The sequence below is a fragment of the Tenrec ecaudatus genome, chromosome 6, assembly GCF_050624435.1.
Source record: "Tenrec ecaudatus isolate mTenEca1 chromosome 6, mTenEca1.hap1, whole genome shotgun sequence".
Classification (NCBI taxonomy): Eukaryota; Metazoa; Chordata; class Mammalia; order Afrosoricida; family Tenrecidae; genus Tenrec; species Tenrec ecaudatus.
In genome coordinates, this window is record NC_134535.1 from 1,011,303 (window position 1) to 1,025,003 (window position 13,701).

Consider the following 13,701-nt stretch of genomic DNA (forward strand, 5'->3'; position numbering starts at 1 on the left):
CCAGCTCTGGTACGATGATGGGTCCAGAACCCGGACAGAGCCGACTTGATCCTCAGCGAATCCCACTTGGTCTTATCAGAGAGCGACTCCTGTCGTGAGCATCTGCCTACTGTGTGACCCTATCTACCCACTTGGCAACCCCAGTCTATGTTCGTAGCTGGTGGGCCCCAAAAGAAGTGCCTTTAATCTGCAAGGCTTCCAAGTAGCCGGCTAGATGGCTAGGCTATTGCCAACAGCCCAAGGATCTGTAAAAACACCGCAACTGTCATCGCAGGTAACTAACGACCTTTCCAGAGCCCAGAGACACCTTCCCAAGGTGCCAGGCACACAGCCAGGAGCCAGCAGCTCCTGGACATCTTCAGGTCTCACTTTCCCGAGCAGCTGCTGCACCCATCCCACCAGGAGCCACACTGAGCCAAGGCTGTACTCCGGGTGGGAGAATGATGTTTGGTGCTGTCCCGGCGTTATGACTCAGCGCCCCTGCGTACAAGCCGAGCCCCCAGAAAGGTGCTTTGTTGTGAGCAGGCCCTCTCAATCCTGGAGTAAGGAAGCTGGGCTCCGGCAGGTGCCACTGTGCAAGGAGGCAACCTCAGACCTCCATGGCCGCCTGGGATCTTCTACTAAAGCCATGTCCCCTTACTGTTCCTGCTGACCCCCCCCCCCCTGGAGGGGTCGGGGGTGACCTATAGGTTCCAACACTCCCTGTGGCCGCGCTGGATGGGGTCTAACATTAGGGGTGGGGTCTGGCAGTCGTGTGACCTAGCACTGCCGGCCTGCCATTCTTCTGTGAGTCTGGTTGCCATCCCATCTTCAGGAACGCCAAAGAGCGCCCTGCACTGGGTACTTTTCCCCTGGGTGGGAGTGGGAGGGTGCAGGTTGGGGGGAAGACCACAGGAAAGAGCTTTCATCTTTGGGGTCTTTGTGTTGCCCTTGGCCCCTGTTCCTTCTCCTGTGAAAGCCGGGCCCCTTCTTTCCCTGCCCCTGCCCCCACCCCCACACCCATGTGGTCGCGTCCTGCTCTGCAGTGATAGCGTGATTCACCCCGACCTCGGCACTGACAAGCTAGGCTTGATGTGGGCCAGACCCCAGGCCAGCTCTGAATTCACTTCTGGCTTTTTGAGTCCCACCGAAGCTCAAGATCCAGGAGCAAGGCCTCACCCTGATATTTGTGTCGCTTCAGGGGCACAGACCCATGGGCTGTGGCCCACAGGGCGGGGCTCGCTCCGTCACCGTCCTGCTCAGCAGACAGTGAGCCCAGCCAGGCCCTGCTTAGGTGGCTTGTCCCAGCTGCAGTCACTGCTCCTCAACTCCATTCCATGAACAAGGGGACGCAGCGGGGCCTGCACCCCTCTGGTTCACCCCTGAGCGAATCCCAGGGAGTCTTCGGAGATCCCTGAATCAGAGCCCCTGAGTCCCAAACAGGGTGCCTCTGCCCAGTACCGAGTTCACCCCCCCTTTCTTTTCAACCTTTAGCACAGCCTGTGACTATCTCAAAGGAGCTCAGGTGCCGTCGGGGGCTCTGCATTGCTCTGCTAACCACAAAGTCAGCAGTTTGAACCCACCGGCCGCTCCGTGGGAGGAAGATGAGGCTTTCTGCTCCCTTAAAGAGTTACAGTCTTGGAAACTCACAGGGCAGCTCTGCCCTGCCCTGCCCTGCGGCATCTCTGTAGTTGGATTCGACTCAGGGACAGTGAGTCGGGTTGATTTTGGGGCTCCTGTTTCACAGAGAGTCCCAGGGGACATGAAACCCTGGATCTGAGACAGACGCGGTGGCTCATCAGGATGCAGGGGCGTGGATGCATCTGCCCCCATCCCCCTTGTCTCCATGTCCCCAGGACTGAGGCAAGACGGCCGGCCGAGCTGGGCCATGCACATCCAGCAGAGTGGGGAACCTCCCTCGTACTTAGAGGCAGTAAGCGAGCTTGCCCTTGGCTGTGGAGTTATCTCAACGTTCAGGCTTGCTGGTGGTGGACGCACCCCTGAGAAGCAGGCCCAGTCAAGAGCAGCCAGGACCGTGCAGGTAGTATACCAGGAGGACGTGCACATGCACAGGAGGCCTAAGGAGAACTATCCCCCCTCCAACACTGCTTAGGCGTGCCCACGTGTGCTTGCCTCGTGCTCGGACACACACAGTGTCTGGTGCTGGAGGAGGGACAGAGGGACTGCAGGCCACACTGTCTGTGCAGGGAAACAAGAGTGGCACACAGCAGTCACTGGTTCTTCACAGTTCTGGCACCTCACTGGACAGGGATCAGGGGCTCTGCCACAGTTCCACCCATCCCTCCGGCCCTGATTGCTTTGGGAGTGTCGGCCTTCTCCAGGACAGGACCCTTCATCTCCCTGCTCGGGGTCGTTTTTGTCCAGCAGGAGGACCCAGCAGCCCCTGCCTCAGTGCTTTCTCAGGTCTCAGTTGCACCCTGCACCTGGCCATTGTCCTGAGACTGTCTTCATCAGCCTTCCCAGTAGAAAGCATTTCTCAGTCTTATTTTTTGCTGGATTGAGGAGAAAACAGGCTTCGTGTGTCAGCTATGCACAATCTAATGTTTCTGAGATTTCTACATTCTCTCCTGTGTTAGGCTGGGCTGTGCAGAGAGACAAGTCCGGGAACACTCACCATGCCTAAGAAGGAGGTTTATATCACGAAGTTGTTATCTAGCAAGCAGACATCCCAAGTCTGATGCTGGTCCCTGAGTCCCTCTTCAGGTGTGCGCAGCCACGTGCCCTGGCACAGGGTGGTGCGCCGAGGAGCCTGGTGATCAGAGGCCCATTGGTGTCAAGTCTCGTGGATCCAAGTTCTGTGGGAACCTGCAGGGTGCTGGCAGGTCTCAGAACCTGCAGCAGACTCCCAGCAAACAGGAGGGTGAAGAGATCCCGCTGATAAGAAAGACAAGGAGGTCTCTTCAGGCCATGGCCTGATTGACAGATTGAACCCATGCCCATATTTTCATAGCTCTTCAAGTTGGCATGGAGTCCTCCAACTACCACACCTCTCAGTTCTTCCCAGTCTTTGCTGGGTGCCCCTCTCCCCCCTCCCTCCTCCTCCTCCTCCTTCTTCCTCTCTCTCTCTCCCTCTCCCTCTCTCTCTCCCTCTCCCCCCTCTCTCTTTATATTGTGGTGAGAATCTACATAATCAAACACATGCTTTCAAAGAGATCTCTACACTACAATTCTATGGCATCAAATTACAAGCATCCAAAAAAAAAAAAATTACAAGCATCCATTCCCAAGATCCAGTTGCCAAACCTGAGCTCCTTAAGGAAAGCCATCTTCCATCCTCCTTCTGATCCCCGATAAAGACCAGTTATTTTTCCTTCTCTGTATTTGTGTACTTCACAGAAGTGAGACTATACAGGGCCTGCCTGGCCTTTGGGACGGACTCTCAGGCTCGGCTGCCCAGGGTCAGTTTGCTTGTAGCCGCGTTGCTGGCGAGTATGGCATTGGGTGCTGTTCCCTTGACTCTGACTCATAGCAACTGATGGGCAAGAGAACAAACACTGCCCTCTTCACGCTTGTCACGTTGGGGACTGTCCCAGAGATGGTGTCAGCCTGTCTCTTGAAGGATCTGCCTCTTTGTTTACGGACCCCCTGCTTTACGGAGCCTGCACCCTTCCCGGGGGATCGGTCCTTCCTGAGAGCCTGCCCCCAGCATTTGAGTGATGTCTCATGTCTACGGAGCGGAGCAGTCCCGGTGCTTCCTCCAACATGGATGTGTGGGTCTTCCTGGTGGCCCATGGCACGCCCATGATTCCTCACCCAGCCATCGCCCCCTTCTCCAGACTCCCTGGTTCCCAGCCCGCCATTTGATTGGGTACACCGTGGCCTGGGATGGAACTGGAGAGCATTATGCTGAGTGAAATTCGCCAGTCACGAAAAGCAAATGTTGTATGAGACCACTGTTATAACACAGATCAAGAAAAGGTTTAATACCAAAAAAAAAAAAAAAACCGCAAACTGATACACATGCTGGGATGGTTACTGGCCTAGGAGGAAAATGTGGGGGAGGGGAAGCAATAGGCTAGAGGGCAGACAGGGCTTAACTTGGGTGAAGGGAAGATGCTATTCAATAAGGGGGAAACAGGGGAAATGAGGGACAAGGGCAAGTCTTTGGGATGTCCGATAAGATGCATTTATGTATTGGGCTGCTAAATGCAAGGTCAGCAGTTCTAACCCAGCAGCCACTCTACTCCTGTCAAGGCTCTGAGACTCAGAGGGCAGGTCTGTCCTGTCCTACAGGGTCGCTAGGGGCCAGCATCGACTTGATGGCAGGGAGGTTTTCTTTTTGTCTCTTGGGGATCAGGCACGCCTTCGTGTTCACAGTGACTTCTTTTCTCTCTAACCCTTTGAGAGGTCTTGTGTGGCAGATTCGCCCACTGCTGTGTGTTGCTTGACTTCGTGGCTGCTGCTTCCAGTAGCACTGATTGTGGATCCAGCAAGATGAAGGCCCTGACAACTTCAATCTCCTACGAAGTTGATCGTGGTCTTGATCGAGTTGGCCAGTGCAAGAGAGCTAGAAAATTCACAGAAAGTCAAATCTCACCAAAAGAGGAAAAGGGTTTTGTTTTGAATCCTTTATCCAAACAGGAGCCCTAGTGACTCAGTGAGTTAGAGGTATTAGACTAGTGATCGAAACGGTGGTCCAGGCCTCAGCTGCTCTGTGAGAGGAAGATGGAGTGGTCACGCCTGTGAAGATCTGCAGCCTCAGGCCCTGGGGACGCAGTTCTTCTGTTCTGTGGGGTAGATATGAGTTCAAACCCACTCAACGGCAGTGGGTTGGTTTCTTGCTTTGGTATCCCAGCATCCGGTGCGCGCTCCGCACCGGCCTCCACGCCTGCAGCCCCACACATTGACCACAGAGCCACACTGCGAGTTCAGCTTGCTCGCACTGCCGAACAGAGCTTCACAGTTCCGAATCGCGTGCACCGGAATCAACTCAACGACAGTGTTTGTTTGTTTTTTTTCCTTTTAATCATTTTATGAGGGGCTCATACAAACTCTTATCACAATCCGTACATACATCAATTGTGTCAAGCACATTTGTACATATGTTGCCATTATCATTCTCAAAAACACCTGCTTTCTACTTAAGCCCTTGGTATCAGCATCTCATTTTCCCCCTCCTTCCCTGCTCCCCCCTCCCCCATGAACCCTTGATAATTTATAAATTATTATTATTTTGTCATATCTTACACCATCTGACGTCTCCCCTTACCCACTTCTCCACTGTCAATCCCCCAGGGAGGAAGTTATATGTAGACCTTGTAATCTGTTCCCCCTTTCTCCCTCACCTTCCCTCCACCCTCCTGGTATCCCTACTCTCACCTCTGGTCCTGAGGGGTTCATCTGTCCTGGATTCCCTGGATTCCAGTTCCTATCTGTGCCAGGGTCCAGCTGGATATGTAAGGTAGAATTGGGATCATGATAGTTGTGGGGAGGAAGCATTCAAGAACTAGAGGAAAATTGTATATTTCATCATTGCTACACTGCACCCTGACTTGCTCATCTCCTTCCCACAGTCCTTCTGCAAGGGGATGTTCAATTTCCCACAGATGGGCCCTGGATCCCCACTCCACACTCCCCCCCTCATTCACTATGCTGTGATTTTTATTTATTTATTTATTTAGGTCTTTGATGCCTGATACTTGTTCCCTTTGATGCCTTGTGATCTCACAGGCTGATATGCTTCTTCCACGTGGGCTTTGTTGTTTCTCAGTTAGATGGCCCCTTGTTTATCTTCAAGCCTATAGGACCCAAGATTCTATATCTTTCACAACCAGGCACCATCAGCTTTCTTCACCTCATTTGCTTAAGCACCCACTTTGTCTTCAGCTATCGTGTCAGGGTAGGCTGGTGTGCTTCTTCCATGTGGGTTTTGTTTCTCAGCTAGATGGCTGCTTGTTTATCTTCAGGCCTTTAAGACTTTAGATGCTATATCTTTTGGTAGCCGGACACCATCAGCTTTCTTCACCACATTTGCTTGTGCACTGCTATAGTTTATTGTGCCAGCCTGACCGATAAACACAAGTAGGATTAACTGAAGGGCAGAGGGATAAATGGCTCAGTGAGCCTCGCCTTGGTTGTTCTGTGCCTCAGTTTAAAGGGGTACACTACCTGTGGGATGCCTAGCCTGTGGACTGTGTCGCTATAAGCTGAGGTCCCTTGAAGCCTACACGATTGGAATGTTCATCTCTGGAGCTGGGGACTGACAGTTGAAGACAGTTGGGGAACTGCCTTGCTGTTTGCTGCCTGGGTATATATAGCCCAGCTCTCTCTACAGAAGGGGACTGGCACCTACCTGGCAGCTCTCAAAACTTGAAGGACTGCTAGTGTCTCACTGCTTTAAAATTTAACTATTAATTTCTTGTATTATCTATCTGTATATTATTTAATGGTTTATTTCTTGAATTATATCTCTATCTTTATAAATATATTTATATATAATTACTAACAATCTGGTTTGTCTCTCTAAAGAACCCTGTCCAATACATGCACCCATTACCTTCAGCGATGGTGCCAGGAAGGTGAGCATCTCAGACTGCCGAATTGTTACAACAAAGTGTTCTTGTGTTGAGGGAGTACTTGAGCAGGGGCCCACTGTCCATCTGTTTTCTTAGTACTAAACCTATAAATATATGTACATAGATCTATTTCCCCCTCATCATATATAAATATATTTACATCTGTAAATGCCTGTATTTAAATCTCTATGACTACCCTTTGCCTCCTAGTTCTTTCCTCTATTTTTTGGTACTTTTCTCTTGTCCCGCTATCATGTTCAGTCTTCATTTTGGTTTTAGGAATTCCTCTCAGTTACATTGCTCTTGATCCAGCCCTGCCAGGCCTCTTTCACCCTCCTTGCCACTGATTTTGGATCACTTGTTCCCTTGTCCCTGGATTTGTTAACACCACTTCCTTTCCCCCGCCTCCCCTTCCCCCTTGTCCCCCCGGAACTGTCATCCTGTTGTTCTCTCTTCTGGCTTGTTTATCCCGCCTATCCCTTCCAGGTAGACATGCTATGTACCATCAAAAGACTGAGTACAACGAAACAACAATAGAAGTAAAACAGTAGCTACAACAACAAAAACAATAACACACACACAAATGTATAAATAGTTCGGGGTCTATTTGTTATCCTTCAAGAGTGCTTTCCAGTCGAGTCTGATGGGGTGCCATGCCCTGGCACCGCATCTATCCCTGGGGACTTCATTGCTCTGCTCCCCCCGCTGCTCTGCTGCATGTCCCCAGAGGCTGGCTTCGGCGTGGTGAGCTCATGGCGGGCATAATTCCCGCCGTGTGTCTCTAGTGTTGTCCTCAATGGTGCTATGGGCCAATGAGGAACGCTGTGTCCCATGGTGAGGCTGGCCCTGTGGTCATCTCTGTGCATTGCTGTTCTGAGCAGGAGCATTGTCCTCAGGGCTTGGTGAGCCAGGATGTGCTTCACCCCCTTTTTTCCCCCTCCTCCCTCATTGGCTCCTGTGTGCTGTGATCAGACCAGTCCCTCTTCTTGAGCTGTAGCTTCAGTGCTGTCCTCTGAAGTGAATTCTTCTGGCAGGGAGAGTGGTGCTGCACACTTAGTTGGTAATGGGGCAGGCCCCTCAGGCCTCTCTATCGGTTCCCTGCTTCATGTCAGTATGTTGCGTTCTTGTCTTGGAGCTCCGGGTTGAAGTCTGGTCCCTCTTCCCCTGTGGAGACACAATCAACACCTTCCCCCTGTGTGGGTTAGTGACCTGTTCCCCCGACTACCCATCCCCCCCCTTTTTTAATGGGCTACCATATGTATCCCTGAGTTTAGTCTGGCCCCTGCCATATTACCTGGGCCTCACCCCAGGAACATATGTATGCAGCATCATCTTCCTTATGCCCCTTTTGAATTTTTTGAGCTTACCTCAGGGGACTCATGTTGTACTTGTCCTTTTGTGCTTGGTTTACATCACTTAGCATAATTTCCTCCAGTTCTTCCCATGCAGCGATGTGCTTCATGTGTTCATCACTGCTTTTTAGGGATGTGTTATACTCCATTGTATGTATGTACCATACTCTTTTAATCCATTCGTCTGTTGGTGGAAATTTGGGTTGTTTCCAACTCCTTGCAATTGTGAGCTGTGCTGCGATGAACGTTGGGGCACAGATGTCTGACCGTGGTTTGTTTTTTGTCTCTTCTGGGTATATGCCCAGTAGGGGATTGCTGGGTCATATGGTAGCTCAATTTCCAACTGTTTTAGATATCGCCAAATCGATTTCCATAGTGGCTGTGCATACCTACCTACATGTCCACCAGCAGTGAACAAGAGTTCCCATCTCTCCCCATCCCCTCCAACACTTGTTGTTTTCTGATTTCTTGAATTGGGCTATCTTTGAGGGTGTTAGGTGGTATCTCATAGTTGTTTTAATTTGCATTTCTCTTGTGGCTAGAGATCTGGAACATTTTCTTATATATTTATTGGCCATTTGGATTTTTGCCCTTGAGAAACTCCTGCTCAGGTCATTTGCCCACCTCCTGGGTGGACAATTGGTTTTTTTCTTGTTGTAGGTTAGCAGTGTATTGTAGATTTTAGTAATAAGGCCTTTGTGACAGTGGGTTTTGTTGTTGTTTTTTAAATTGTGTTTCCTCACCCCACCAGCTGGCCATAAAACCCACAACTCATTGTCACAGTGCCTCCCCAGGCTTGGGCACCAGCTCCGATCACTGAGTCGGGTGTCTGCTGCAACCCTCGCCTCTAAAGAGATGCCCAACACCAGTGCTGTGACAAGCGCTTCTCACGTGGCATCTGTGGCAGAGTGATCACTTCGCTGGACTTGCGCCCAGGCTCCTGGCCAGATTCTGGCCAGCCCTCCCTGACTTTCATCCCTGGCCAGAGGGCTGCCCAGGTCACATTTGTTCCCCGAGTTCCCACCAGATTTGCTCCCTGAGACCCAGCTGGCCATGGGAGTGTGTTTAAAGCTCTGCTGTGAGGTGTCCTGGGGAGTGGGTGGTCACTTGGCCAAGGTTGGTCAGTTTGGTGAGTGGGGCGCTCCATACCAACAACCACTCTGCCTTTTGAATTTCCATGGCAAATGCTGCTTGTCAACCTAAAATATGGGGGGGGGGTGGTCAGGAGGAAAGGGTAGGATTTCTTTGGTAGCCATTGAACCTGCTGGTCAGCTTGGGGAGAATTGTCGCCTTTTTAATATTCCAGTTTTCAGACCGTGAGTGTGACCTATCGTGGCATCACGGGGGCTGGTATCACTCAGTGCTACGTCTCATGGTGTCATTCACACAGACCCCCCAGAATCTTTCGTCACCTACGAGGGCTATCCGTTTGAATCATAGACTATCCAGATGCAGACTCGGTGGCACCGGGGCTTCTCTGACCCCGAGTGGAAGGGTTCGGAGATGGAGCCTTCACAGGAAAGACGACGTCGATTGTCGTCTGCAGAGCAGCTGGTGGGTGTTGCCGCAGCCCGGTGCTTGACCCACAGTGTCACCTGGGGTGCTAATGACAGCGTGATAAGTGATAACGGTAATCGTAAGCCGCTCTAATGTCATATTACTTAGCTTTTTAAAATACTAGTAGCAAAAATGTTTTGTAAAATCTTTCTACATTAAATGACATTATTCGTTATATTATCAGTTAACTGAGCAGAAACCTTTGAAAACTTTCATGTTTCATTATTATTGCTTTTTCCACAACAACAGAAAGCCACTGATACAGGCTCAAATACTACCTGAGGCAACATTGTAGATAAAACACTGAAAAATAGCTACAAACTTAGAAACAGCAGCAGAAACAAAAGCCGAGCTTGTGCTGTCTACAGACTAGACCTGAAGCACCAACGACCACAGCCCTGACCTGAGCCCAGGAGATGGCTCAAAGCGTAAAGAGTGGAGAGTGTTAAGCCTGGTGGATGTGCCGATACTTGCAGGCTAGGCTTAGAGAAAATGTTTCTGTTGTTCTAACTAATGACAGGGATATTCCTCCTCAACTTTTTATTGTGAGTTAGGCAGGGTTTCTAGATCAGATCACTTTTGTGTTCAAACACTTAAATAATGTATCAAACCTCCCAATGGCTTTCCCTGTTTCCCGCTCTATTCTCATCTTCTCCCCCACCTTCCTCTTATTAGTGTATGCTCTTCACCTCTATCTATGATACACTTATCTGTCCCATAGCCTATTGCCTCCCCTTCCCCCGCCCTGTCTACTCGCATCCCCATAGCCATCAAAGCCGGTTTCTTTTTTTTTAATTAATAAATCTTTTTATTGGGGCTAATAAAGCTCTTATCACAATCCGTACATACATCAATTGAGCAAAGCACCCTTATACATTTGTTGCACTCGTCATTCTCATAATTCACCTTCCACTTGGGTTCCTGGAATCAGCTCAGTTTCCTTTTTCCCCCCTCCCCCTCCCTCCCCACTCTCCCCTTCCCCCTGGTCCCTTGATAGTTTATAAATAATTATTATATCTTATCTTACACTGCCCGGAGTCTCCCCTCACTCACCTCCCCATTGCCCATCTCCCAGATAGGAGGTTACACATAGATCTCCGAGATCGGTTCTCCCTTTCTACACCCCCTTCCCTCCTGGTGTCGCCACTCCTACCGTGGGTGTTGAGGGGTTCATCCGTCCTAGATTCCCTGTGTTTCCAGATCCCTACTGCACCGCTGTACATCCTCTGGTCTAACCAGGTCCGCAAGGTAGAATTGGGATCATGGTAATTGGGAGGGGAGGAAGCGTTCAGGAACTAGAGGAAGGTTTTGAGTTTCATTGTTGCTACACTGAACCCTGAGTGACTCATCTCCTCCCCACTACCCCTCTGCAAGGGAAAAGCCGGTTTCTTTGGGTGTGAAAAGTCATATCTTGATTAAAAAATAATAAGTGGTTGTGGCAGTTACCTCAGCTCCTCTCAACTTGAGCGAAGAGGTGGAGTCTAGCCTGTCAATCATGTCATAGCCAATGAGGCCTCTGTGTGGGCATGGCTTTACCTGAGGATTCTGGGAGCTCTTGTCTTCCTCCCAGGAGGCTGGACACACACTCTGCTTAACATTCCTGTTGACAAGCCAGATGGAGCTATGCTGATGGAGCCAGAGCCTTGGAGCTGGAGGAGCCACATGGAGACCCACGCCAGCACTGAGATGCTTCTATCACCACTGGGTCCACAAGACTTTCCACCTACCAGCCTGTGATCTTCCTGCACTCGGCGTCATTGCATGGCTGCTCAACCTGGATTAACACCGTGGTCTCATACCATATTTGTCCTTTACTGTTTGACTAGCTGCACTCAGCATCATGCCCTCCAACTCAATCCTTGTCATGGGTGTTTCACAGCTTTGTCATACTTGTTTAGTGATACCATTACATCATGTGCATGCACCAAAGTTCATTTAATCATTTTCCACAAAGGACCATTGTGCCCATGTTGAGCATTTAGCATGTTTCCATCTTCTTGCTCCTGTGAATAGTGCTGCAGTGAGCATGGGTGTGCATGTCTTGTTCATACTATGTCTTTGTCTCTGTAGGACAGATACCAAGTAGCTTGACAGCTAGGGCATATGGCAGTATTTCTATTCCTGACTGCGGTGGGCCCTGACGCTTTCCACCGTGGTTGCCCGTTTGCAGCCCCATCCGCAGTGGGTGAGGGTTCCAGTTTCTCTCCATCCCCTCCAGCATTTGTTTTCTACTTTTTCTGAACTTTGCTGTCATTTCTGAGCTAAGATGGTATCTTACTATTGTTCTGATTTGCATCTTTGGAATGGCTGGAGACCATGAGCATTTCTTCATCTCCAGCACGATATTGAATAAGAATGGAGATAAAGGGCATCCTTGTCTGGTTCCCACGTGCAGGGGAATGTTTTCATGAAAAAAGGAAATGCACAAACAAAAAGGACTCAGCACAAAAAAGTAAGAGAAACTAAAAAAAACACCCATGCCACGCATGCACACACACACGCACACACACACGCACCACAACAAAATGACAGCGGTAAACTCAGACCCGTCGATAATCATGCACTAGTAAAGAGATAGAGAGCAATAGAATTGGGTTAATATAGACCCACAAAGCCCATCAATATGCTGCCTACAAGAGCTACACCTTAGGCATAATGAAAAATATGTTAACATTCAAAGGGTGGGGGAATAGCAAGCAAACAATAATCAAAACAGAGCAGGAACACCTATATTCTTAGTCTCTGGTTAAAAAGAAAGGGTTTTCATAAAAAGGCACCATGAAAAATAAAATAAGGAAGGAGTAAAGGGTGAGTTCATCAAAACGACACAGACACACGTCCAATGACAGGGCCCCAGAATATGTGGTACAAAACACTAGTGGGAAACTTCAGCACACTGCCTTTGGAGAAGGACAGAAACCTACAAAGAAACTCAACAAAGATCCAAAAGATCCAAAGGCCCAACCAACCTTAGACAGAACCCTCCAGCAGACCACAGCGAGCTGTCACCATGCCCAAGCGCTGTGGGAACAGAGGATCAGGGCCTGTGTTCCTCCATACAAGCCAGAAAGCAGGGGCACCTGCAGTTGCTGGGTACCCTGTCAGCCAGCTGTGTTTACACTGTTGGGTCGTTCACATTCTCACTCTGTGTGCGCGCGCGCGCGTGTGATGTAGAAAGCACCTTTGGGACTGTGTCCATTGCTTAGTGTAAGTGTGTCCACATTTGCTTTGTTTTCCTCCTCCAGAATCTGTTGTTAACAGGTTTGGCTCAATCTTTCTACCTTCGGTTTTAGCTGCCTATCGGCATAAAACCTGACTTTTACAAATGCAGACTGGCAGCAACGCGCCCTTTCTCCAATGTTGTGCTTGATGTAATAACAGCATAACCGGGGATCTCTCTGTAGCAAGAACATTTGCATCACAAACTAGAGCCCTAGCCCCAAGCTTTGAAGAATTTGTCATGCAAATCCCTGCGCCAGTGAATCTGGGGTATATTCCCGGGGATTCCCCTGCGCTCAGAGTGCAGGATACCTTCCTTGAAGTTCCCCTGGTGGGGCCGGTGGATTTGGGATTAGGGATTAGCTTTTTCTGGTGACTGTGTTACTGGGGCGTCCCCCCCCACTCCTCTTGCCTCGCCTCCGGCCTGGGGCGCCCCTCTGGAGGGGCGGGGGTCTTCTGCGGTGCCTCCACCCTTCCATCTTGTTCTGCCAGCCTTGACGCTGCGCTCGCGAGCCCTTTCGGGTGCGTGCGCGCCTGTTTCCTCCTGAGGCTGGGCCGGGCGGCACTGGAGGGCTGAGCAGCCCCGGGACAGCTTTCACTCACTGCCGCCTGTCCCTCCGGGATCTGGACTTGTCCTGGAGGAGGGGAGGGTCCTGCAGGCTCCCAGAGCTGGCTGCGTGTTCTGCCCCCGCTTCCATCTCTGCCCTGACGCTGGACGCCCAGTCTCTGCACCTCCCACTCAGCCTTTGTTTAGGTCCCGAGGGTGCGAGGGACCAAGCTACCTGGCCCTGGGTCCCACACCTGCCCTGCCCAGGCTGGCTCCTCTGGGCTCCGAGGCGGTGGGGTCCTGCCCAGTGCAGGCTGGGGCAGCCCGGGCTCCTTGGCTGGACACTAAGAAATTATGCCAAGTCCACGCGGGTCCTGCCGTCTGGAGGAGGTTGCGGACTGGGTGCGTCCCGAGGAGGAGCCGGATGGGACAGGGGGGGGGGCGCCAGCGCGGACTTGGGGTTGGGGGGCCTCTGCCCTGCCACTCACCTGCAACTTGTGCCTAGCTAGTG

General features: G+C 50.8%; 1 protein-coding gene across 1 annotated transcript in view; it reads left to right on the forward strand.

Moving 5' to 3' along the window:
- The window catches only part of TTLL8 (tubulin tyrosine ligase like 8), an 85,348-nt gene that overhangs the window by 71,154 nt on the left and 493 nt on the right, over window positions 1-13,701 (forward strand). The window lies entirely within an intron of this gene.